Consider the following 27,120-nt stretch of genomic DNA (forward strand, 5'->3'; position numbering starts at 1 on the left):
TATTATCCTCCCAGGACTACTACACCAGGAAAAATGCGGCTTTGTAGTGGGACAGAATAAGTCCATCACCATTAGAAGACTGTTTCAGGTGATGGAAGATACCTTAGCAGCAACACCACAATTAGTGGTGATTGAAAGTGACCTGGAAAAAGTGTTTGTTCACTTAACAAGCATTTGTTGTTGTTTCAAAAAGATGAGCTTGGGGCAAGAAATATTAAGCTGAATCTCATTAAGTGACAGGAAGAGTTTCCATGGATGAGGCAAAATGTGTCCCTTGCAAACTAGAAAGAGGCCCACAATGTGGTTGCCCTGTGCCCCAACTAATATTTGCTATGGCAATAGAACTGTTGGTTATTATGATACACCAAAAAGGACAGGACAGAGAATAAGACTTAACATAATGATGCACTCTATATCCCAGTATGAAGATAAATAGCTAGTATCCCTGCAATTTGCCCATTGGGATATAGGGCCAGATGCACTAAGATTGGATTCACAAAAATTGGTTGCAAATTGTGCACTGACATTGTGTGAATCTAATATGATTTTGTGAACCGCTCAATGTTCTAATAGTTCGGTTTTCAAAATAGAAAATCTGTAATGAGCCTCTGACAAACCTTCCTGATGAACATTATTTAGGCAGGTTGCAATTTGCCACTCACTACAATTGGCTACAATCACAAGCATGTTGGCCTACAAATATTAGCAGATCACCATCCCTGTGAATGCATTTTAAAATTGATTTTTTGAACCAGTCTTATTGCCTTATAAGAAATTTGGCTGCTTTAAAAATAGTTTTCACTTTTGAATTTTTTTAAAGTTGTCAGTGGTCTCCTGTACAACTACCCCTGAAGCAGTCACTTTAGTTCATAAAGAAGGGTTCCAAGGGGAACCCGATGCCTTTTGAGAATTAGTTACCGTCCCTATTTGGGATTCAGTAATCTATATGGTTTGTGACTGGAATTCAGGATACAAACCATTGATACACCGGGATGTGAATCACAATTTGGGAGGGATACCCACAACATCTCTCTTTCAAATTGCATTTCGGTATTCATTTGCTAACACATTTTAGGTGTTGGTAAAACTTTACTGACACCCAAAATGTGCTTAGTAAATAAGAAAAAGGGATATTGTACTCACAGACTTTGTGAATTTGTTATCTTCAGGGTTTGCAACCACAAACTCTTTTAGTACAAATGACCCCCAGATCCTACAGCTGATGACCTAAAATGGATTAGTAGGGTGTGTATCCTAAATTGAACAGAATTAAGACTTGATAGGCTTCGTAAGGAAGCCGTCACTGTCTTCATATTGGTCTACTGGTCCCTGGATGGAAGTAAAATGACTGAGATTACCTGTCTGACTTTTGAGCTATGAAATAGGAACCCGATCATTCAAATGCTTGTGCAATAGGATTTATCATATGGAAACTGATTTGCAGGCGAAATCCGAGCAGCGCTCCTAGCCCTCAGGGGATACATTTAATTCTGGAAAACATTACCACTATTGGTAATGGGGAGCATAGCACTGGCCAAAGTGTTAATACTTCAACATCAACTACTTTACTGTATCAATATCCCAGCATGACTGACTAACATGTTTTTTTCAAAGAATCAGACTCTCTACTCATAGACTTGATCTGGGGTCATGCCAGATGGAAGATTACTTCCTGTATTTGAGAGTGGTCAGTGGGGGTTCCCGATTAGGAGCTTTTCTACTCTGCAGCATAATGCCAATGAGTGGCCCAATGGTTTTCTGAAATACCACCTGGTGAAACAAAAGTACTGTATGCACTACCTGCAAACTGGATAGTAAAACACATTTTCTACCTTAGAAGGAGAGTAATGAATGGTGAATGCTGCTACTTCGCTGCAGATCGCCACCAACACACTATGCAGATCTATTTATTTAGCTTGACGATTAGCAACCAGAAGCAGCCTTCATGACGTTGACGTGGCTGTGGGACGACTCTAAGCCAGAGATAGCCATGGTTCTCCTTCAAGGCTACAGTATTGCTAGGTGCGACAGGGAAAACAGAAAAGGAGGTGGGGTAATTATAATCTATAAAGACACGTTGAAAGAAGATCAATTGACTCCCATTAAAATCCCAGAAAGCGTATGCCTTCTTTCTGCACTGATGTTTTCAGCCACCTTTACATTTTCCTGGCTACTGATATACCGCCCCCCAGGTCCTGATACAAAATATAGGGAAGCGCTACAAGAACTAGTAGCAGAACTTAGTCTGCAAAAAGCAAATTTTATTCTGTTTGGGGACCTCAGCATTCATTTTGATAGGGCAAACAACGAGAATACAAAACACCTAATTCACGACATGGGCGCCACTCAAATGATTCAGCTGGTAAATCAGTCCACTCACCAGCTATGCCACTTCCTCGATCCCACTTTTCAAACATTAAGGAGCTCACAGTGGATACCTCTATCCAAATACATTGGACAGATCACTACCTAGTCCCCTTCTCCATATGCTTCCATCAGCACATAATCAAAAACCCCAATTCCATTAAGTTAAGAAGATGTTGGTCTAAACTTGAGGCCATCAGCTGGGAAAATTCCATTGCTGACTGCATTCCAAGAATGGCAGTGAATATAGGGGAGAGATACAGTAATTTTGAAAAATGGATCCAGGGCTCACTGGACACTGTGATGCCCTTAAAAGCTCAAAAACCAAGTCATCCATTAGGACAAACTCAATGGTTTTCAGAAAAACTTCAGCAGCTAAACAATGATACAAGAAAAACATGAAAGACTATGGAGGAAATCATATGATAGGTCTAGGAAGGCAGCTTAAAAGAAAGTTGCCAAATGGAATCAGTATACCATAAGGGAGGCAAAAGTCTCATACTTGAGTACTGAAATAGAATTCCTCAAAAGAGCTGTTCAAAATAGTAAGCAGTCTCATGAAGCCCGCAAAAAACTAACAGGACCATCTCCCTCAGAGTAGCAAAGTAATATGCTTCCCAACTTCTTTTTTAGAAAAGGTCAATAATATTCTGCTGACCCCACTGAAAAGCGACACTCATAAGCCTGCTTTGGAAGCATCCACTCAAGCCAAAATCAATCCCCCTAATGAATAGGGAAATAACAGAGGAGACCCTCAGTACCATTAAATCAGAGTCCCTGCTGCAGCCAGCCCCCAGACATATTGAGGAAAGGGGATAATACAAGTTTAACCATACTGACAGATATGTTAAATTATTAGCTTCAGAGTGGTTTGGTCCTGCTGCATCAAAACATGTCAACGCTAAAACACTCCTGAAGAAGCAGTCAGCATACTCTCTTTGTGTAGAGAATTACTGGCTTTTCTCACTACTCTCAGGGGTCAGCAAAACACTGGAAAAACAGTGAACAAACATCTGGCCCCTTTTTCTAGAGGCCCACTCTATCCTGCAACCCACACAAACAGGGTTTCGGCCAGGCTGTAGCACAGAAACTGCACTGCTTGTAGCAATGGAAGAACTCAGAGTAATCTTTGATCATGGTGGCACAGCAGCAATGATCCTATCAGATATGAGCATGGCATTTGACACAGTGTCCTACCCTGTACTAATCCAAAGGCTAGAAAAGGCAGGAATTGTCAGTGATGCGCTCAAATGGCTCATAACCTTCCTAGAGCACAGAGACTAACAGGTCCATGAAGACTCATCTAGCTCGACTATATACCCACTGAAATGTGGAGTTCCCCAAGGATCGTCCTTAAGTCCTATGCTTTTTAATGTGTATGTGCACCCACTAGCAGAAATAGTGTAAGCCCATGGTCTAGCTTTAGTTAACTATGCAGATGATACACAGATTATCATCTCTCTCACAGAAGATTGTTACAAAACTTTCAACCAACTAAATGCCTGTCTCAAGCAAGTGACCCACTGGATGTCTGCCAGCAGTATAAAAGTTAACGGACACACAACTGAGGTCTTGGTTGCAGGAAGAAAACCCTCATGATGCTTGAAACTTAACTGGCTGGACAAGCTTGGTCTATTCCTGTCACCCTCCCTGGATTGACAACAGGCTTACAATGAAGGTTCACGCCAAGACACGGGCCACATGTTGCTTTGGACTACTCTGGACCTTGAGGAACCTGCTAAGCTGGCTCCCCGGCCCACTTTGGAGAGTGGTGGTAGGAGGATTCTTCAGTTCAAGTACGGATTAGGGAATCTAATCAAGTACAGGTGATACAGAATGCTGCCACGCAGATTCTTTAAAGGATCCCGAGGCATAAATCAACTGGACCAGCATTGGAAGCTTTGTACTGGTTGCCAATACAAAAGAGAATTCAGTTTAAGACCCTTTGTCTGGCCCATCGTTCCATCAATAAACAAGCATTTTGCAATGCAATAGGTCTCTCATTTTCTTGAGTTAGAGCTATTGGCATTGTAAATTCAGAACTAGACTTTTGTTGCCACATAAATTGGTCAACCCTGTCTCATAATTTTGTCTTTTCCTGCCATGTTTTCGTGGTCATTAGCGGCTATTGACATCAGAAATAACAAGCCCTTGAGGAGAGACAAGATGACTGCACTACCTTGCGTTGTGTGAACGTTTAAGGCTGGAAAAGTATTTACTTTTTATTTTTACAGAATGAAAAGTCTTGTAAGCATTCTTGCCTCACATTTAAATGAGCATAGCATTCTGAGAAGATTTATGGCCCCAATAAAGGAGATAAGCAGTGCTCTGTGTGCAATGTCATGAGTGTTGGCAGGGAGGGGCCCTGAAGAGAGAGACTCTAGATGCAATGCGAGGCTAAGCAAGTTTCACATAATTGCTTCCAGGTTTAGCTACATTCTACCAGAAAGGGCATATTGTGGCTTTCGTGGGCAGTGAGCTAAACAACTGGGTGTTTCTTTTGTGAAATAAGCTTATTTTAGGAGCCAGAGGTAAACAAGAACAGCACAGGAATAAAGCTAAAACAAATGTCAGTGACATGGAAGGAGATGGGAGGACGGAATGCTGCATTAAAATGCAGGCAGCTACCAGCCTAATACACCCACAGTAAAAGAGGACCACCAAAGAAATAACAAAAAAAGTCTGTCACAGCAACAGATAAAGAAACCAAATTGGAACAATACAGTAGTTGGTCACTGCTCTGAAATAGAAAAAGGAGGGAGAAAAAGGCAGCACTGACCACTTGCAAGCAAGAACTTTTAAAGGACACTGCAACCAACAAATGAAATTGCTTTAAGCCATAAGAAGAATACTAAAAGTATACACAAGGTCAAACGCTTGTGCTCAACCTAAAAAGGCCCCCTGCTCATACAACGCCTGCTGACCTCATATAGGCCAAAAAGGACACAGAGGTGAGAAGGCCATAATCTATTGATTGTCCTAGGATCAAAAGAGAGAGATGCGGATGGAGTTGCTTTGCATACCGGCCCCAAGCTGTAGAATGCCTTCCCAAAATACCTTAGACTCGATAAATCAGAAATCAATTAAAAAAAATAACCTGAACACCTATCTATTGTAGTTCAATCTCCATCTTGTATTGCACGAGGGCTGATGTTATTACCGGCACTGGGAGGCCCATTGAGTAGCCATGTGCTATACACATCTAGGAGAATAGAATAGAATAGAATAGGCTGCAATACGAAAGGAAAACCTGGCAGGAGAGTTCTCCTAAGTGGTGAGGTATAAGGAAGACTTTCCCTGCCTGTTGAAGAGATCCCAGTACTGCTGGAAATGATATGTAAAAACAGAGACCTTATAGGTGCCCAGCATGGCTTTTGCTGGGTTGCTAACAACAGAACAAATTGTTGGAGAAAGACAATTAGTACTTTGGTGCAAAAAAGAGGTTCATCAGAAGGCTAATGTTTATACAGTATGAAACCCTCCTTGACCATATGGTGACTTCATACAAGATACCAATCTCATACCTGGGCAATTTTTGATAAGCAGAAAAATAGCAAGACACATGTTTCAGTTTTGGGAACATTCAGGAACCGGCACAAGATGAGGCATGAGGAGTAACTGTCAGCCTTGTTGGGAGCAGAGAAGCAGTAGTGTTACTATATAAAACATTAATCAACACCACCAAATGTGAACCGGAGAAATGTGAAAAAACAATGGTCAACAAAAATTGAGAAGGAACTTTGTGAATGTGACTGGAAACTCATAGTGGCATATATACAAGTATTCATAAGTGTCCAAAAATAATTGATTCAAACTAATCTAGTTCGGTTCCTACACAGAACATACTTGACACTCAAGGTGATGGTGGTGTGGTTTTTAGATGGCATGATTCTGCACAGCTCTATAATGTAATTGTGAGACATTCATAAAGGTGCTGGGTTAAGTAAGAGGTTAAGCAACTGGCAGGGAGGATCTCCTGAAACAAGAAATATGTATACTAGGATACTGCCTAGCTCTAAATAGATTTCTTGACCTTACACTAGTGCTAGCTAAAAGACAGATAATCATGAAGTGGAAAGCCAAAGGTACGTTTAGATACCAAAACTGGATAGACATGGTGCTGGAATGGGCACACATGGAGAACACTTTACTACAGATAATCCTGATATGACACTAGCAATGGCCACAATATTAAAAGCCTTTGCACAAAAGCAAGGAGATGAGAACTCCCCCTGAATACATTGGGCTCCTCAACTAAATGAGTGGTGGCATAAAGTGAAACCCCTTGAGAGATTTTCAGATAACATGGGTTGGAGTAAATTGTGTAAAGCGTCAATGCAAAACACACTGGGGCATATTTACAAGCGCCTTCCTGCGTCACAGTAGCGCCAGTTTTTTATTGCTAATTTGGCGTTAGGAAGTTTTTTTTGCTGTGCCATATTTACAAAGTGGTGCAATGCTTGCATTGCGCCACTTTGCACCCCCTGCAACACATTATTCCTGCACCAGGCATAATGTATGCAAAGAGAGCGTTCTGGTGCTGGGAGGGCCGCAAAAATGGCACAGTGAAATCTACAAGTGTGTGGCTTCAATTGAATTTAGAAAAGCTCCAAACTTCCTATTACAACTTCCTGTTTTTATTTTGTTTCCAACTTTAATGAAATTTGTTATCATTTGTGTATGTGTGTGACAGAATGCTTGTTTCTGTATTTTTGATGTGTTGTTTAGTGCTTCAAATCATCAACTATGTTTAAGCTTGTGTGCCCGCTTCCATTAATGCATCCGTGAGGGGTCTCCTGATCCCAATAATCATTCAGTGGGGGTTCCCGGGGTCTAGTAATGATCAAGTGGGGGTCCAGTGAAGTCACAAAGGTTGGGAACCACTGGTTTAGAATGTTATCATAGTTTTTATTACTTTAGTGAAACAAATGTTGGTTGGCTTAAATAGCAACGTTTTATGAGGTATGAATATTATTTATTTAATGCCAAGATGCATACATGAACCATATGCATGGTATAATGTTGTATTTTATATTTTGAATATATGTTAAATATATTATGTTGTTTTCACAAAATGATTGTTGTTATTGTTCATTATTGAAAGTATTTTTTAAGTGTTTGTTGTAAATATGTTCTGTTTCTGTGCATTTAGGCCCATATTTTTACTGTTTGATGCAAAACTGCATTTGTGCAGTTTTGCGTCACAAAGTGTAGCGCCTGCTTGCGCCATTCCAAGATGCCAGCCGGGTACCAAATTTATGGAATGGTGCAATCCGGCTCAAAGGGTGGGCTAACGTCATGGGAAATTACATTAGCCGGGTGGGGGTGGCGGTATTGGAGAAGGGGTTTTGCACCAAAAAAAGATGTTAGGCTGGTTACAGTAAAAAAAAATGACATGTCGGGCCCCCGATGGCACTTAATTTTTTTTTAATACTTACCTCTACTTGCTTGGGATGGGGTCCCCCATCCTCTGGTGCCCCTCTGGTGTGGGTGGGAGTGTTCCTGGGGCTTGGAGAGAGCACCTGTGGGCTCTTTCCATGGTGTTTGACCATGGAAATGGGTCCGCAGGTCCCCTCACGCCTGCCCTGACCCAGGCATTAAATAATGGTGCTAAGCAGGCTTAGCGCCATTATTTAGGCATGCCTCCCTCCTGTGCACCATTTTTGCACAGGAAGATAAATAAGGCGTTAGGGCCTTAGAGTAATTTTTTGGATGGGAACGCCCACTCTGCATCTCATTGACGCAAGGTGGGTTCACGCATCCAAAAAATGACTTTAACCCCAATATTTTGACGTTAGACTAGTCTAGCATCAAACTATAAACATGGAGCTAAATTTGTGCTGAATTAGCGTAAAACAAATGACACTAATTCAGCGCAGAGTATAAATCTAGGCCTTAGTGTTATTACTGCAGGTTCTATTCTTATTTCTGGGGTTTAATTTTTTGGTGGTGTATTATCTAGTATCTACAACCAAGAATGTGAAGAAAAGCTTACAAAGTGTAAGCTGAGAGGAATTTATTCTTAGAACAAAATCTTGTAGTTTTATTGATTTTTTTGCAGTTGGTTTATTGTTGGTTTGTAGGTTCAGATTAGACTAACTTGTAGTCTACGAATTCTAAATAATCAAGACTTTGGTAGTTTTCAATTAATCAGACGTTATTGGAGATAATGTAAAGCATTTGTTTGGGATCTTTAGAAATTGTAGGTTGTCATGTTAAGTTTAGAGACTGTTTCTGTCTAAAGATGCCATATATATGTTTCCTTGGTTGTGTCTCCATAAACTCGTAGCATGTTGGTGTTGTGTCTACCCAGTCCTCTTGAAAGAATTTAGACCACCCTTCGGTTACATTGTATGTTGTTTGTATGTTGCAGATTGTCCGTCGCTATGCACAGTGCTGGTATGGGTTGATGGGGGTGACCCCGTCGTATTAACCAGGCGACTAAAAGTCCAGCCCTGTCTGTTGTGGCCTGTGTCTTGGTGGAATGGTCTGCATAATTCAGGCAACGTAACCTTTCTAGTAGAGCTGCGTGTTTTCTTTTAGACTCTGATAGCCATTGTTGGGCACTCATACACCATATAGCTTTATTTTCAAGGTGTAATAGCTGTTGTTCCATAATAATTATGTCTTTATCTAACTGCCTATGTATGTTCCAAGTTAGGCCTAGACAGTGTCCCGAAGGGTCACTTTAAAGGTGTCCCATTCCGTGGAGCTCATGTCAGTCGTGTTACTGTTATGAGCAAAATATTCATTGATAATTTGACCAACTAAGGCGTAGAATGCTGGATCTTCAACTACCAGGTGAGGACACGCAGAGGGTCCACATCCTAGTATAGGTGTAGGTATTGAGGATTGTGGTCTCAGTGGGTACAACCAAGATAGTCGGTATCTGTTATGACATGGGTGAGATCTGTGGTGCAATTAAATCTGTCTATTTGCACATGCAGGCAGTGTGGGGCTGAAAAAAAGGAATACACCCTAGACGTGGTGTGTCAAAAGTACCATATTTTGAGGAGGTTCCAATTCTGTAGCCAGCTTCTAAGGGAGTGTGCACTGGGGGAGGCCACAGTGCATGGTAGTGGGGGGAATCAGCGGTCTAAAGTGGTGTCAAGTACATTGTTATAGTCTCCACCCAGTAACCAAGGGATCCCAGTCGGGCGTGACACAGAGAGCTTGCACAGAAAGGAGGCCTGATCAGTATTTGGGTCATAGATGCTACAAAGGAGAATGTGTTTACTATCTAGTCTGCCCTGTACCAAAATGTAGCGACCTCCAGGGTCTGCAAGCCTCTCCTCCATTACAAATAGGACCCTTGGGTGTATCCAAATAAGACTCCTCTAGCATAGGAGGAGTAGTCCATTGAATACACTTGGCCGCAACAGCGCTGTTGGAATTTAGTGGCTTCTGGGGTTGTTAAATGGGATTCTTGAATCAGTGAGGTCTGTGTAGATTGTCGCCGGATGTAGGAATGAATGGCTTAATTGGGGGCACGGGTGTGAATGCCACGCACGTTCCAAGACAGTATTTTAACTCATGTCATGTATGGCAGTGTTAGTGGGTCTGAGACCGCTCATCAGAAGACCTGAACATGCAAATCTGGGGTCAAGTCGAGGTAGAGCAACATCATCAGGAGTAGTCTCAGGTCACCGGGGGTGTGAACACCAGGACAGTGCGCGCTCTACGGGCAACCAGAATGCAAAAACCCAACACTCTCAAGAATATGTAATTTATGCATTGTGATGATATGTTATTGTTTAACCTTTTGCATTGCAGAATTAAATCCTGAAGAATCATTTTTAAGGTGCTTATAAATACTGTCCATTTACAATGTATTGCTGCAAGCTTTCAGAGTGAGTCAGGGGGTGGTCCCTTTCCAGGGCCTTTTAGAAGCTTTATCTACAGCATGCCTGGGTGTGGTTGTGGGCTGGGCCAAGACTCTATAAAAAGGGAGCCAGCCCAGCTCCACGTGCTCACTATGCAGAGGTCCCGGTGCAGATTAGCAGCAACTTCCTGAGCCCCTGTTCCGGTGGCCTTCTTTGATTTTCCAGGCCTCCCCCTTTCACTCGTTGGGTGATTCTTGATCAGGGCGGTAAGACGGAGGTTGGGCTGGGCCCCCGACTCTATATCAATGACGCTCAAACTCTTGGGCCTAATTTTTTCTTGCTAAAATAATTTGCTCTTGCGCGTGTGAATGTACGTTTGGACTTTTCCATTACATTTGCATGGTGGCATTCGAATCTGCAAGACGCGCAATTCTTTTCTTGTGTACTAATTCATGATATACATTGTGCCCTACCATTCCTTGGCAGTTTCATGGTGGCATTCGAATCGGCAAGACGCGCAATTCTTTTCTTGTGTACTAACTCATGATATACATTGTGCGCTACCATTTTCCTTGGCAGTTTCATGGTGGCATTCAAATCGGCAAGACGCGCAATTCTTTTCTTGTGTACTAATTCATGATATACATTGTGCGCTACCATTCCTTGGCAGTTTCAGAGTGGCATTCGAATCGCCAAGACGCGCGATTCTTTCCCTGGTGTTCTAATTCATGATATTCATTGTGCGCTACCATTTCTTGGCAGTTACATGGTGGCACTCGAATCGGCAAGACGCGCAATTCTTTTCCTTGTGTTCTAATCCATGATATTCATTGTACGCTACCGTTCCTTGACAGTTACATGGTGGCACTCGAATCGGCAAGACGTGCGATTCTTTCCTCGTGCTTAATTCATGTTGTTCATTGTACGCTACCATTTTTTTACAGTTACATGGTGGTTTTCGAATCGGCAAACGCGCGACTCTTTCCTTGTGCTTAATTCATGTTATTCATTGTGCACTACCATTCCTTGACAGTTACATGGTTGTTTTCGAATCGGCAAGACGCAAGATTCTTTCCTCGTGCTTTATTCATGTTGTTCACTGTGCGTTACCATTCTAAGGCATTTACTTGGAAGTATTCGAGTTGACAAGTCACATCATTTATTCCTTGAATCTATGTGGTATTATTCATGGCGCTCAATCCTTCTATGGGGGTTTAAATACCCATGTGGAAATCTACAATTTGCGCAATTCATGTTTCAACATTTAGAGAGAACAAAGAAGTCCAGAGTTCTAGATGAAATGTCGTGTGTTCCTAATATGTATTCTTAAAATAAGAATTATACGAAGGTTCAGAATTTACTCAGATAGTTTTCCTGATATTCATGCTACAGAAAGTACTTGAATCTGAAAGTTATATTTAACTCCTCTTGTTTTCTTCCACAGGTATTCAGTCATCAAAAAAGTCTAGTCCTTATAAGATTCATTCTTAAGGTTATTCGTGTATTCAGAGTGATGATGCTTAAAGTCATAGTATAATACTGTTTTCATGAGAGATTATTTTTTATGCTTGTGTGTTTTAACCTTTTGCTTCCTACAGGTCTCCTTCCCAGCTGTTCCCTTCCTAATCCCCTTTTCCCCACTTGGACTCTCTTAGACTATGTGGCAAATCTAATCAGAGTATTGGAGCTGTCTTGTGGTGGAAGTGTTGGAAGCGTGCACAGACCCCGAGGATCTGGTGACTCTGACAGAATAGTGAGCCCACAAATTATTATCCTCCTGGTTTGTGTATGTTCTCAACATGACCACACTGGACGAGCTAGTCAAGGCTATCACCCAGCTCCAGTCAGAGGTGGTATCATCAAAAGATTTGACAAATAGCTTAGCTGAGAGAGTGAGTCAGTTACAGGATAAGGTAGAGAAGAAGGAACAAAGTCCCACAGGTGTGTCATTGCCAGGTACTTCTTTTCAGACTTCTGGAGGTAATCCGACAAACATTTCCCTCAATGTTCCTTCACCCATTCCTTTAGCTCCTCCAGAACGCTTCTCAGGTGACCCCTTGAAAGCGCAATCTTTCCTGGTTCATGTGGAACTTCATTTCACCTGCAGACCACATACTTTTCCTGATTCCCAGTCCAAAGTAGCTTTCTTGTTATCATATCTGTCTGGAGATGCTGCTACCTGGGCTATTCCTCTTGTGCGGAAGGATAGTCCCCTGTTGTACAACTGGAGAAACTTTGTTCGAGAGTTTGAGTGACTCTTTGATCCTAGAACTGTAGCACTGTTAGCAGATCGTGAGCTATTAGACTTACGCCAGGGGAATTAGGACTTAGGGGGTTATTACAACTTTGGAGGAGGTGTTAATCCGTCCCAAAAGTGACGGTAAAGTGACGGATATACCACCAGCCGTATTACGAGTTCCATAGGATATAATGGACTCGTAATACGGCTGGTGGTATATCCGTCACTTTACATACACTTTTGGGACGGATTAACACCTCCTCCAAAGTTGTAATAACCCCCTTAGTGTCATATTTAGCCATCTTTAACCGGCTGGTCGCTGAGACATCCTGGCCAGAGGAAAAACAAGCGGCCTTGTTTTACAAGGGAACCAAAGAGGAATTAAAAGATATCTTAGCGAAAATCGACTCGCAACCTACAGACTGTCAAGAATTAATAAACCTTGTCTTGAGGCTTGATCATCGTTTATCTGAACGTAAAGGAACGCGTAAAAAGACTGAAAAATATTCCTGCCGTGTTCACGATAACAGAGACTCAAGAACTCAGAAAGAAAGAACGCCTGAACCAATGGAAATTGGGACCATCAGAAGACCTTTGACCAAAGATGAAAAGGACCTACGCAGAAAAAATTGACAATGTCTATATTGTGGGTGGAAAGGTCATTTCGTCAAAAACTGTTCAATCAAACCAAAGAACAAGCGAGGTCCAGTTCAGAAGGTTGCAGCCAATGAATCAGTCAAGTCGGAAAACTAAAACACCCAAGATGCAGAGAAGGGTTGCTCTTGGGTGTCACTGTGGACCCTTCACAATCTAGACATCTCAAATTGGGAATAAGAGTTCAGGTTAAGAAAAATACCTATTTCAAGAAGGCTCTAGTCGATTCTGGTGCTACCGGGAACTTTGTTGATGCCAAATTGGTTCGAGCATGGGGGATCCCATTTATTGAAAAGAAGACCCCAGAAATCATCCAGGCAGTCGATGGAAAACTTTTGACTGGAGGCCCGGTAACTCTTCAGACTGTCCCCTTGTCGGTGATCTGTGAAGATAAAAATCAAAGAAAGAAACATAAAGAGAAACTTATCCTTGACGTGATCCATGCTCCCCAGTATGGGATTATCCTTGGCTTGCCCTGGTTAACTCATCACAATCCAGAGATTAATTGGGCAGAACGAAAGGTCATGTTCTCATCTGCGCTATGTCAAGAACGATGTCTCCAAAGGACTCAAGAATCGGAAGTTCGCAACTCTTACTTAGCTACTGCCGCAGAGAAAGAAGTTCAGTTGCCCAAACAGTATTTGTCGTATGAAGATGTATTTGATGAGAAAGAAGCAGAGAACTTATCTCCTCATCGATCTTATGACTGCCAAATTGATCTAATCCCAGGTGCAATACTTCCCAACTGTTGTGTGTATGCCTTGTCAGAACATGAAAATCACTACTTATGAAAATACTTGGATCAATTCTTAGAGAATGGTTTCATTCGCCCCTCTAAATCTCCTGCAGCTTCTCCTTTGTTTTTTGTTCCATAGGCGAATGGAGAACTTCGAACTTGTATTGACTATAGGGGTTTGAACAAAATCACCATCAAGAACAAATATCCTTTGCCCCTAATTCCGGTCTTACTGGAACAAGTAAAGAAAGCAAAAATCTATACGAAGCTTGACCTTCGAGGTGCTTATCATTTGGTCAGAACGAGAGAGGGTGACGAATGGAAAACAGCGTTCAAAACAAGATATGGCCTTTTTGAATACACTGTCATGCCTTTTGGTCTGTGCAATGCTCCAGCAGCATTTCTATTTTTTTTTAATGACGTTCTTAGAGAGTATCTCAATATATTTGCCATAGTCTACATTTATGACATTTTGATCTACTCAGACAATGAAAATGAACATGTCCAACATGTCAAGAAAATTCTGACAGCCCTTCGTAAGCACCATTTATATTGCAAACTAACCCAGTGTGATTTTCATGTTACCACAGTTGAGTTTTTAGGGGTTATCCTTACCCCTCAAGGTATGGTGATGGCAGAAAAGAAAGTTAAAGCCGTATCTGATTCGCCCACCCCAAAGAGTGTTCGTGATGTACAATGTTTCCTGGGGTTTGCAAATTTTTACCGGAGATTCATAAATCATTTCTCCCAGACAGTGGCTCCAATTGCTAAGTTATTAAGAAAGAAAGAAAAATGTGTATGGTCCCCAGAAGCCGATCAAGCCTTTTCAACTTTGAAAGAAGCTTTCTTCACTGCTCCAATCTTGACTCATCCAGACGCGGATCAACCTTTCATAGTGGAAGCTGATGCTTCAGATGTGGCGATAGGAGCAGTCTTGTCACAACGAAACAAAGACACTGGTCAGCTTCATCCTGTCGCTTACATGTCTCGGAAGTTAAACGAAGCCGAACAGGATTATGTCATTGCTGAAAAAGAGCTTCTGGCGATTTGTGACGCTTTAAAGAATGGCGACATCCTTTGTTGGGTGCCAAATATACTGTCACAGTATATACTGATCATCGCAATCTTCAATTCATGAGTTCTGCCAGACTTTTGACTCCTCAGCAATTACGCTGGATGCTGTTTTTTGCTGAGTTAGATTTTGTGGTAACCTTCTGGCCTGGTAAAGATAACCGCAAAGCTGACGCCTTGTCCCGCCAAGAGTCTACCACATTGCCTGCAGTTCAAACCTCCAGAGCTATCATTGCTACTGACAAGGTCCTATGTATCATAAAAATTGAAGATTTCTTAGAAGACATCCGCAATTCCTTTACTGTTGAAAAATGGCAGACATGGGCCCAAGCAGATCCCAAAAGGTAAATCAAGCAAGGACTACCCTTTCATGACGCTCGTTTGTTCGTGCCCACTACCAAACTTCCCAAGATAGTGTTTCATTGGTTGCATGCTATACCTACGGCAGGTCACCCAGGTACTCCTAAAACTCTTGAACTAATCCAACGCTATTTTTGGTGGCCTACCCTAACAAAAGATGTAAAAACGATGGTAAACAACTGCGAAGTCTGTGCTCGCACTAAAACAAGTCACTCAAAACCGAAAGGGTTGCTACACCTACTCCCAACCCCAAGTCGTCCATGGGAGCACATTTCTTTAGACTTTATTACTGGTCTGCCAGTGGTTCAACAGCATTCAGTAATTTTGGTGGTAGTAGATAGTCTCACGAAATATGGACATTTAATTGCCTGTAAGAAATTGCCCACCTCTAGTGAATTAGCAACTATCTTACTAAATAGAGTGGTGCATTATCATGGACTGCCAAAAGTGATCCTCTCCGATCGGAGGTCGCAATTTTCCACCAACTTCTGGAAGACATGGTGTAAAACACTCCAAGTGACATCTACACTATCTACTAGCCATCATCCTCAAACAGATGGTCAAACGGAGAGACTAAATCAGACTTTGAAGCAATAACTACGTGCTTACGCTGAAAAATCACTTCATTCTTGGATATCAATGCTCTGATTGGCTGAGTTAGCCTACAACAACTCCTTCCACACTTCTACTGGCGTTACACCCTTCTTTGGTTTGTTTGGCTTCCATCCTGACACCTTACCCATTACCATTCCTCAAGAAAGTTCTCTTACTCCAGCTGTATCAGAAACCGTTCAACATTTGCATCAAACCCAGAAATTGATTCAACAGCATTTAGAAAAAGCCAAACAAAAATACAAAAAGCACTATGACAAGAAACATTGTGAGGGACCACAGTATCAACCAGGTGACAAAGTGTGGCTCTCCACAAAACATATAGACTTCAAGAAGAAGCACATGTTTAACCCCAAATTCATAGGTCCTTACACTGTTCTTCAGCAAATCAATCCTGTGACCTATAAACTGCAATTGCCAAAATCATTACGGATTCATCCAGTGTTCCATACTTCCCTCTTAAAAAAGGCAGTCCAAAAGGTTCGCCCTCATCCAGCTCATGTGCTAGTACAGGGGGAAGAAGAATACGAAGTCAAGAAAGTGTTGGATTCTAAACTGAGAGGGCGTAACCTATGGTACTTAATCTCATGGAAAGGTTATGGTCCTGAAAGTAATTCATGGGTTTCCGCATCTGATGTTCATGCTCCAGTACTTGTGAGATGCTTTCATTGTCTCAATCCAGACAAACCAGGCCCTAGAGCGCACCTGGGAGAGGGGAGTACTGTCAACACCAGGACAGTGTGCGCTCTACGGGCAACCAGAATGCAAAAATCCAACACTCTCAAGATAATGTAATTTATGCATTGTGATGATATGTTATTGTTTAACCTTTCGCATTGCAGAATTCAATCCTGAAGAATAATTTTTAAGGTGCTTATAAATACTGTCAGTTAGACTTTTCATCCTTGCCGTGGTCTCCCTTAACTTTTTGCCTCTGTTCCCCAGGTTGTTGATGTGTGCTGGACTCTGATTTTACTGTTTTTGTTACTCTGGGCACTTTACCACTGCTAACCCGTGCTAAAGTGCAAGTGCTCCTGTTTAAAATGTGTACGTAATTGGTTCTCCATGATTGGCATATTTGTTTTACTGTTAAGTCCCTAGTAAAGTGCACTAGAGGTGCCCAGGGCCTGTAAATCAAAGGTTACTAGTGGGCCTGCAGCACTGATTGTGCCACCCACACAAGAGACCCTGTAATCATGTCTCAGACCTGCCACTGCAGTGACTGTGTGTGTATTTTTACACTGTAAATTGGACTTGGCAAGTGTACCCACTTGCCAGGCCTAAACCTTCCCTTTTCTTACATACAAGGCACCCCTAAGGTAGGCCCTAGGTAGCCCCAAGGGCAGGGTTCAGTGTATGGATAAGGTAGGACATATAGTAATGTGGTTTATATGTCCTGACAGTGAAATACTGCCAACTTCGTTTTTCACTGTTGCAAGGCCTGTCTCTCTCATAGGATAATATGGGGGCTACCTTTAAATATGATTAAAGCGTAGATTCCCCTAGAGAGTAGATGGACATGTGGAGTTTGGGGTCCCTGAACTCGCAATTAAAAAATACATCTTTTAGTAAAGTTGATTTTAAAATTGTGCGTTTGAAAATGCCACTTTTAGAAAGTGAGCATTTTCTTGCTTAAACCATTCTGTGACTCTGCCGTGTTTGTGGATTCCCTGTCTGGGTCAGTTTGACAGTTGGGTTGTTTTTCACCTCACACCAGACAGTGACACAAAGGGAGCTGGGGTGTAACCTGCATTTCCTGATTAGCCATCTCTGCTAGGAGGGAGGGTTGGAGTGGTCACTCTCATCTGAAAGGACTGTGCCTGCCTCTGACAATGCAGACTCCAACCCCCTGGTGTGTGTCTGAGGCCTTGCCTGGGCAAGGCAGGATTTCACAAGTAGGCGTGAGTCCCCTTTGAAGAAAGGTGACTTCAAAGACTAAAATGGGTATAAGAAGGGCACCCAGATCTACAGACTTGAGAAACACTTCTGGAACCAAGAGGAACCTCTGCCTGGAGAAGAGCTGATAGCTGAGGAAGAAGTGCTGCCCTGCCTGTGACTGTGCTTTGTGGAGCTTTCCTGCAGTGCTGCTTCTGCCAGAGTAAGAGGGCAAAGACTGGACTTTGTGTGCCTTCCATCTTGTGAAGAAATCTCCAAGGGCTTGAGTTAGAGCTTGCCTCCTGTTGTTTGAAGTCTCAGGGACAGCAAAGACTTCTCTCTGCCAGCACCTAGAGTCTCTGGAGAGACTCCTGCTCTGACAAGTGGTGCCCTATCCAGTCTCTGGGCCCTTGAAAGGAAAGCTGGTGGAAATTGACTTCAGACGACTCCGGACCGACGCCGCTGCTGAATCCGGTGACGCCGCCTGCACCCGACGCCGTAACCTTTGCTGGAACGTGACACTCTTCGCAGGCCCGACGCCGCTGCAGCCCCGCTGAAGTCCACGACTCTGTGGAAGTCACAGTACCACGTCGTGACCGCCGCCGCTCGAAGTGCGTGGATTCAACGTTTCGCACAGACGCCGCGATCCCAACTTCGCGCATCGGCTAGTTTTCACTCTTAACCAAAGGTACTGTACTTGGGGGTCTACACGACTCCGTGTCCGGCACCGCTGGTGTCGGCTTGTTGGGAACGACTCCGTCACGACGCCGTGTTAACATCTCATCTAAGCATTTTTGTTTCTAAGTGCTATTTTTTTAGTTTCATCTTTAAAAATTCATAACTTGACTTGTGTATGTTGGATTTTCGGCGTTTTGGTCTTGTTTTCTTTAGATAAATATTTCCTATTTTTCTAAACTGGTGTTGTGTCATTTTGTAGTGTTTTCATTAAGTTACTGTGTGTGTTGGTACAAATACTTTACACCTAGCACTCTGAAGTTAAGCCTACTGCTCTGCCAAGCTACCAAGGGGGTAAGCAGGGGTTAGCTGAGGGTGATTCTCTTTTACCCTGACTAGAGTGAGGGTCCTTGCTTGAGCAGGGGTAACCTGACTGTCAACCAAAGACCCCATTTCTAACACTGTCCATTTGCAATGTATTGCTGCAATCTTTCAGAGTGAGTCAGAGTGTGGTCCCTTTCCAGGGCCTTCTAGAAGCTTTCCCTGCAGCATGCCTGGGTGTGGTTGTGGGCTGAGCCAAGACTCTATAAAAGGGAGCCAGCCCAGCTCCACGTGCTCACTATTCAGAGGTCCCGGTGCAGAGCAGCAGCAACTTCCTGAGCTCATGTTCCGGTGGCCTACTTTGATTTTCCAGGCCTCGCCCTTTCACTCGTTGGGTGATTCTTGACCAGGGCGGTAAGACGGAGGTTGGGCTGGGCCCCCGACTCCGTATCAATGATGCTCGAACTCTTGGGCCTAATTTTTTCCCGCTAAAATAATTTGCTCTTGTGTGTGTGAATGTGCGTTTGGACTTTTCCATTACATTTGCATGGTGGCATTCGAATCTGCAAGACGCGCAATTCTTTTCTTGTGTACTAATTCATGATATACATTGTGCCCTACCATTCCTTGGCAGTTTCATGGTGGCATTCGAATCGGCAAGACGCGCAATTCTTTTCTTGTGTACTAATTCATGATATACATTGTGCGCTACCATTCCTTGGCAGTTTCATGGTGGCATTCGAATCGGCAAGACGCGAGATTCTTTTCTTGTGTACTAATTCATGATATACATTGTGCGCTACCATTCCTTGGCAGTTTCATGGTGGCATTTGAATCGGCAAGACGCGCAATTCTTTTCTTGTGTACTAATTCATGATATACATTGTGCGCTACCATTCCTTGGCAGTTTCATGGTGGCATTCGAATCGGCAAGACGCGCAATTCTTTCCCTGGTGTTCTAATTCATGAGATTCATTGTGCGCTACCAATTCTTGGCAGTTACATGGTGGCACTCGAATCGGCAAGATGCGCGATTCTTTTCCTTGTGTTCTAATCCATGATATTCATTGTACACTACCGTTCCTTGATAGTGACAGTTACATGGTGGCACTCGAATCGGTAAGACGCGCGATTCTTTCCTCGTGCTTAATTCATGTTGTTCATTGTACGGTACAATTTTTTTACAGTTACATGATGGTTTTCGAATCGGCAAGACACGCTATTCTTTCTTTGTGCTTAATTGATGTAGTTTATTGTACGCTACCATTCCTTGACAGTTACATGGTGGTTTTCGAATCGGCAAAACGCGCGATTCTTTCCTTCTGCTTAATTCATGTTATTCATTGTGCACTACCATTCCTTGACAGTTACATGGTGGTTTTCGAATCGGCAAGACGCAAGATTCTTTCCTCGTGCTTTATTCATGTTGTTCATTGTGGGTTACCATTCTAAGGCATTTACTTGGAAGTATTCGAGTTGACAAGTCACATGATTTATTCCTTGAATCTATGTGGTGTTATTCATGGCGCTCAATCCTTCTATGGGGGTTTAAATACCCATGTGGAAATCTACAATGTGCGCAATTCATGTTTCAACATTTAGAGAGAACAAAGAAGTCCAGAGTCCTAGATGAAATGTCGTGTGTTCCTAATATGTATTCTTAAAATAAGAATTATACGAAGGTTCAGAATTTACTCAGATAGTTTTCCTGATATTCATGCTAAAGAAAGTACTTGAATCTGAAAGTTATATTTAACTCCTCTTGTTTTCTTCCACAGGTATTCAGTCATCAAAAAGTCTAGTCCTTATAAGATTCATTCTTAAGTTTATTTATGTATTCAGAGTGATGATGCTTAGAGTCATAGTATAGTACTGTTTTCATGAGAGATTATTTTTAATGCTTGTGTGTTTTAACCTTTTGCTTCCTACAGGTCTCCTTCCCAGCTGTTCCCTTCCTAATCCCCTTTTCCCCACTTGGACTCTCTTAGACTATGTGACAAATCTAATCAGAGTGTTGGAGCGGTCTTGTGGTGGAAGTGTTGGGAGCGTGCACAGACCCCGAGGATCTGGTGACTCTGACAGGGGGAACAACAATTGGGATGATTTAACACTGGCAGCATTTCTCATAACAATACAAATTTTGAATACCAAAAGAGCAGAACACAGAAACAAGTATTTGCTCAAACCAAATATTAAGGTAAAGTGAGATAGGGTCTTCTGAGGGGAGGGGAACTTCCTGAACTAATTCCTGTGGGTCACCTTTCTATTCAAGATAGGTGTGGGTTTTCAGCCACCATCTGACATCTTTGTGGGTGTGAGTAATTGGGTGCCGGTCAACAGTTTAGTAGTGAGGTATCTGGGTCTATCTATGAGGCTTTAGAGATCAGCATCCATCTTGCAGGATATTCTGTGTTTTGTTGGATGATGTAATTAGATTGATACTAGGCACCCAGCTTCGCTAGTGACACTTGATTTGAAAGCAGTTAGCTGAGTCTGTGTCAAATGATGGTGTCATCTGTTTGTGGGGTTATGTCTGGCGTGGGTGCTGAATCTTGTCGAGAAGGCCAAGTATTGGTGGAGCTCTCCCCGCTAGCACAGTAAGAATCATCCTCCTCTGGGCTAGAATGTTGGATGTTATCCGTGAGGGCGGCGGCTTGCCCCAGAGCTCTGCGGCATTCTTTGATTATTTGTTCCACGTCTGGAACTGTTTCAAACAGTCGGCGGGGTCAAAGTGACGTTCTTCTTCTAGATCACCGGCCTCTTGGGATCAAGGGTCTTTTCGCGTTATTGGAGCATTGGGAGTTGGCAGTCTGACAGCCAGTCTACTCCAACCAGTTCCATGCATCTTTCGGGCAATTGAAAAAGTGTGTTGTTGTCTGCTATTATGTGTAATCTGACCGGAAAAGTAGTTTAATTCTGGCACATGCTGTTTCACTGCTAGAAAAGAGGTTTGTTGCCTTTGAACAGCAATGGTGTAGTCCAGCAATAACATCATTCAAATGTTTTTCCACTCTAATTTCGAAAGGCTTTCTTGTTTCACGTAATTCCGAATCTCTCTTTCAGTAATGTAGGAAGTGGATCACCATTGGGCGAGGGGAAGAGCCAGCAGGAGGCCTGCACACCGGGACTCGATGGATGCTTTCGATTTAGAAGAATTGTGAAGGAGTCTCTAGTGGTAGGGTGTCCCGTAGCCAAGTCTTGATGTATCTCACTCTGTCGCTGCCGTCGATGTCCTATGGCAGGCCCACCAGTCTAATACCATTCCTATAGGATCTCCCCTCTGCATCTTCAGTGCGTTTTTCTAGTATTTGCACCCTAAAGTGAGGATTCCATATTCTTAGTTTTGGGTTGCAACTCTGCTAGTTGCCTATGATCGGCATGTAGTAGGCTTAGATCTGTTGCTTCCATGTCTATCTTAGCCTCAAGAGATGTTCTGGATTGTTCAATAGTAGTCAAAATAGCACTAGTTTGGCATCAAGGGTTGAGGGACAATTAACCTGATAATGTGGATTCTTCGCCATTACTGTTGCAGGGGAAAAGCTCGGGACGCGCAGACATGTGTTGGTCTGTTGGTCGCAGGCACCCCATAGAGATGAACCCTGGTGCTTGCTTGCTTGGACAGGTGGCAATAGATGTGTGTGACAGGGCCTGTTAGTCGGTGTGCAGTGAACTCACCACAGCACGAGCAGCATCAGCTTACGCACCAGTGCAAAGTCTGGTGAAGCAGCTGACCAATGGTGGTTAGATCCAATAGTTAATGAGGAGTAGAATCTGAAGATGAATGTGGATTTAAAAAGGGGGTTAATGAGAGAGAAGACACCAATCTGCCTGCCAGTCTTATGGGTATCTGTTGACAGGCGTGCTCTTCTGCAATGTTTTGTATGCCTTTGAGTGGGTATTAGTGGTGATATTTGTTGTAACCCACTCGTCATCATTGCTGGTCAGCTAATCCACCGCAATGCAGGAAGCCTCAGTCCACATTTTGGTTCACACGATCCGGTGGCGGAGCATATCGGCAGTGACTGGGTCCAATATTTCAATGAGGTGCTGGAGCTGTGTGTGGCAAGGGAATCGCCGACGGGGGAAACAATAGTTCAGTTTTTGACCCTTTTGGCCCGCTGCCAGCACTGTTATGCCTTACTTGCATGGGTGGACCTGTGAGCCTCTCAACAGGATGGCAAGCAGTTGCTTAGAGCAAGGGGGTAGTAGATATCAAGCAGTATTGTATGTGAGCTCCTTCTGCCTCAGATATCCTATGCAAGCAGTTGTAGTGTCACAGGAGGTTTGTAACTATCTCTCTTATACTTGATATTGTTTGGGCCCAAGGTCATAGATTTCCAATGTTGGCTGAGAGAGATCTCTGTGGTGCTTGCGGCACGGCAGGTGAAGGCTGTAGTACGCGCTCGCTCCCCTCTGTAGTCACCAGCCCCATTCACGCAGTGTGGCGCCTCAATGAGTAGTCTTGCTTAGCTGTTCCTGTCACCCGGCTCACCTGCTCAGCCTCCGAACCTGAGCCGCCAGTGGTTAGTATTTCAGGAGTGGCCTTGGGTAGGCCCCACTCTGGTCTCCTCTCCGTCGTTGATGGAACTTCGCCGGCTGTAGCTGGGGCTGCTTGCATCCACACGCCGATCAGGGCCTCCGCAGTTGTAAAGTGAGTGATTTGTCGGCAGCGACTGGTATTGTTGTGCCGCTGCAGCAGCAAGAGTTTGCCCCCCATTAGTCACTAGTCTCATGGCTGCTGCTTAATTGAGTGTATGTCCGGCCTCTCCAGCTTCAGGGAAGGTTTTAAATCCTTCAATTTGGCACCGATTTAGTCCGCCATTCAAAGATAGCGATTGTAGATGCTGGATGGTAGAATGGTACCCTGTTATTAGACGAATAATAGAGTAATGGCACAGAGGTTCTTCGGAGCTCATCCGCCATCTAGGCTCTGTCAGCCATGTCCCTTAGGGTATGTGAGTTATAGTTACTTGAAATAACTCTAACTATAACTGCTGAATTTCTATGGTTTTGTGCGAGTAAATTCTAAACCTAACTATAATGTCCCTGTAACCTTTTTCTTTTAAGTGAATTTGTATGTTTTTTCTGATTGTATTTGCTAACTATACCATCCCTGTCACCTTTGTTTTTTCAGTGAATTTCTATGTGTTTTTATAGTGAAGTAATTTTAATTAATATACGTTAATCCAATCACCGCCACTCAACCCCGCGAGGCGCACAGCCTTTGGCCTTGAGCAGTGGAGGTTGGCTGCTGGGCCTGTCTCTCTTGGTATGGGAACAGGTTTGAGAGAGTGTCTCTGGGTGTGAGGGTGGGTGGAAAAATGTCTGGGTGTGATAGTGGGTGTGAGAGTGTCTGGGTGTAAGAATAGGTATGAGAGGGTGTCTCTGGGTGTGAGAGTGGGTATGAGATTGTCTCTGTGAGTGGTTGTGTTAGTGTGTGGGTATGTGAGTTGGTGTGTGAGAATCTGAGTGGGTCAGTAAGTGGGTGTGTGAATGTCTGAGTGGGTCTGTCAGTAGGTGCATGAGTCTCTGAGTGGGTCTGTGAGTGAGTATGTGAGTCTCTGAGTGGGTCTGTGAGTGGGTGTTTAAGTTTCTGAGTGGGTCTGTGAGTGGGTGCATGAGTCGATGAGTGCATGAGTTTCTGAGTGGGACCGTGAGTGAGTGCATGAGTCTCAGAGTGGGTCTGTGAGTGGGTGTGCAAGCCTGTGTGGGTCTGTGAGTGGTTGCACGAATGTCTGAGAGGGTCTGTGAGTGGGTGCATGAATGTCTGAGTGGGTCTGTGAGTGAGTGCATGAGTGTCTTTGTGGGTCTGTGAGTGAGTGTGTGAGTCTCAGAGTAGGTCTGTGAGTGGGTTTGTGAGTGTTATAGTGGGTCTCTGAGTGGGTGTGTGAATGTCTGAATGGGTCTGTGAGTGGGAGCATGAGTCTCTCAGTGGGTCTGTGAGTGGGTGCATGAGTCATTGAGTGGGTCTGTGAGTGGGTGCATGCGACTGAGTGCATCTGTGAGTGATTACATGAGTCTCTGAGTGGGTCTCTGAGTGAGTGCCTGAGTCTCAGAGTGGGTCTGTGAGTGGGTACGTGAGCCTGGGTGGGTCTGTGAGTGAGTGCATAAATGTCTGAGTGGATCTGTGAGTGGGTTTATGAGTGTCTCAGTGGGTCTGTGAGTGGGTGCATGTGTGTCTGAGTGGGTGTGTGAGTCTCTGAGTGGATCTGTGAGTAGGTGGATGTGTGTCTGAGTGCCTCTGTGATTGGGTGTGTGAGTGTCTGTGTGGGTGGGTGGGTGTCAGTAGCTATGTGAGTCACTCGGCCACAAAGGAACCTCACCTGCCCTTTTATCCAACGAGTCCACAGCTTTGCACAAAATATCTACCCAAGTGGAGTTTTTCCTGCCTCCTTGGGTAAATGTCCAGTATGTATTTTACACTACAGCTGTGTAGTGGAGTGCAAAGAAATGTCACCAGTGACCTTGTGTGAGTTTTGGCAACATGATTGTTCCTCTTGCATCTTTCTCTAGAATTCTGTGATAACATGACTCCTCCTATAGAGAGGTCAACGAGACTGCAAAGACGTAAATCCCCACCAAACCAGGCTTCTTCCTCCTAACTATATGATGCAAGTGCTTCTTCTTTTTGTAGAGATGCCCTCATATTCCTTGGAATCAAGAATGCTCCTCCAAAATCGTCTAGAAATTCACTGGGTTCCTTTTGGTAAGCTGTCCATCATCCTGGCAAAAGGATCGGAAGACATATGCATACTACTAAGGTGCAAGGACAAGCTGGGGCAGCTTCCAGATGATGTGCACATTTGCATACTCGTAGCAAGTTAAAGGGAGAACCATGGACTCTGGAGGAGGGAGGCTGCACAGCCCCTGTCCTCAGGCTGATTTCAGCCCTGGGGACACCATCCTCCTGGGCCCGGCCTTCATTTACTAGGGGGGCCACGCAGCCCCCTCCCCTGGCATATTTCGGCTCCAGCGACCCCATCCCTTGGACCCCAGTCATGTCTCCTGGAGCCATGTGACCGGGGGAGAGCCGCAAGGCCTCCGCGGTCCCGGTAAGCCCTCGCCTCCTGCGAGAGTCAGCAATAATCTTGCACACAGGGAACTGCTAAACATGCAGCTCCCTGTGTGCAAGAGCAATTGTTTAATCTCTTTCCCTGCCCACATCTGTGCAGGCAGTGAAAAAGATGAAACCTTTGCTTCCAGTGGGTGAGAGCACTTTGACAGCTCTCACCCACTGGAACCGGAGTGTTTGCTGTGACTTGGCAGGAGCCATCAAAGCTCCCACCAAATAAAAGCAAACAGCAATCGCCCAGGGGTGGGCACCCCGGGACATGGCAGGAGCTGACCCTGGAGGGGTGGCGTTTCCCAGGGCCACCAATGTTTAATTTAGCCCCAGGAAGGCAGTGGTCCCTGGGGCCAGGCATCTGCAACAGACCCCCTATCTTATTTTATTTCATCCCCATGGAGGTGGTGGTCCCTGGGGCTGCAGGGGGCCACATGCCCCCCTTTATTTTGAATGAACTGCCCCAAAGAGGTAGCAGTCCCTGGGGCCTTGGGGGCCCATGCAGCCCCCCATATATAATAGAAACTTAGCACCTGGTAGGTAGTGGTCATGGGGGACCGGGGGGGTCCATAAGACCCTGCCCATTTATTATTAATGTGTTTTGCCTGGGGAGGTGGAGTTGGTGATCCCTGGGATACGGGGGGTCACACAGACCCCTGTATATGTTTGGACCATCGCCCTGGGGAGGTTGTGGTCTCCAGGGCCCATTCGCCCCCCTCCATTTAAGCCCCCAGTGCCCCCCTGGACCTTGCCCACCTGGGGGCAAAATAAATTAAAGGGGTGGGAGACTGCCCTTTTCTTGTTTTAAATCTCAGAAAAATCTGCTGATCCATCCGCTGAATTTTCGGATTATTTTTTTAAAATGCTCTGGAAGGGTTCTTTAGGGGCCTCAAGACCAAGACTAGGGGCTCAGGCTGACCCTACCCTGGCCCCTTTTCTTTTTTTAAATCTATTTTTGTGGGACTCGGCTGAAGCTGAGTCTCAAAATGGCTGCAAACACTTCCTTGTCGTCGTGTTGGTAGCCAATCAGATTTTACCACAGGGACAGTTGGGTCCATGGAGGGTCTGCGTCCCTAGGTATCTATATTTTTTAAACTCTAATATCTCAAAAACTACTGAACAGATTTACACCAAATCACGCAAAAGTCCGCTTTCTGGACCAAGAGATAGCTTCCTTCCAAATTTGGTGTAATTCTGTCCAGAGGTTCGGGCTGTAGTCCTGTTCAAAATTGCGACTGGAAAATGCATGATGAAATCGTATTTTGGACCCCCAACTTTCTCCCAGCCCCGCTTGACAGATCACCTCAAAACTTTCAGGACAGCAGCT

The sequence above is a fragment of the Pleurodeles waltl genome, chromosome 8 (genome assembly GCF_031143425.1).
Source record: "Pleurodeles waltl isolate 20211129_DDA chromosome 8, aPleWal1.hap1.20221129, whole genome shotgun sequence".
NCBI classification, from domain to species: Eukaryota; Metazoa; Chordata; class Amphibia; order Caudata; family Salamandridae; genus Pleurodeles; species Pleurodeles waltl.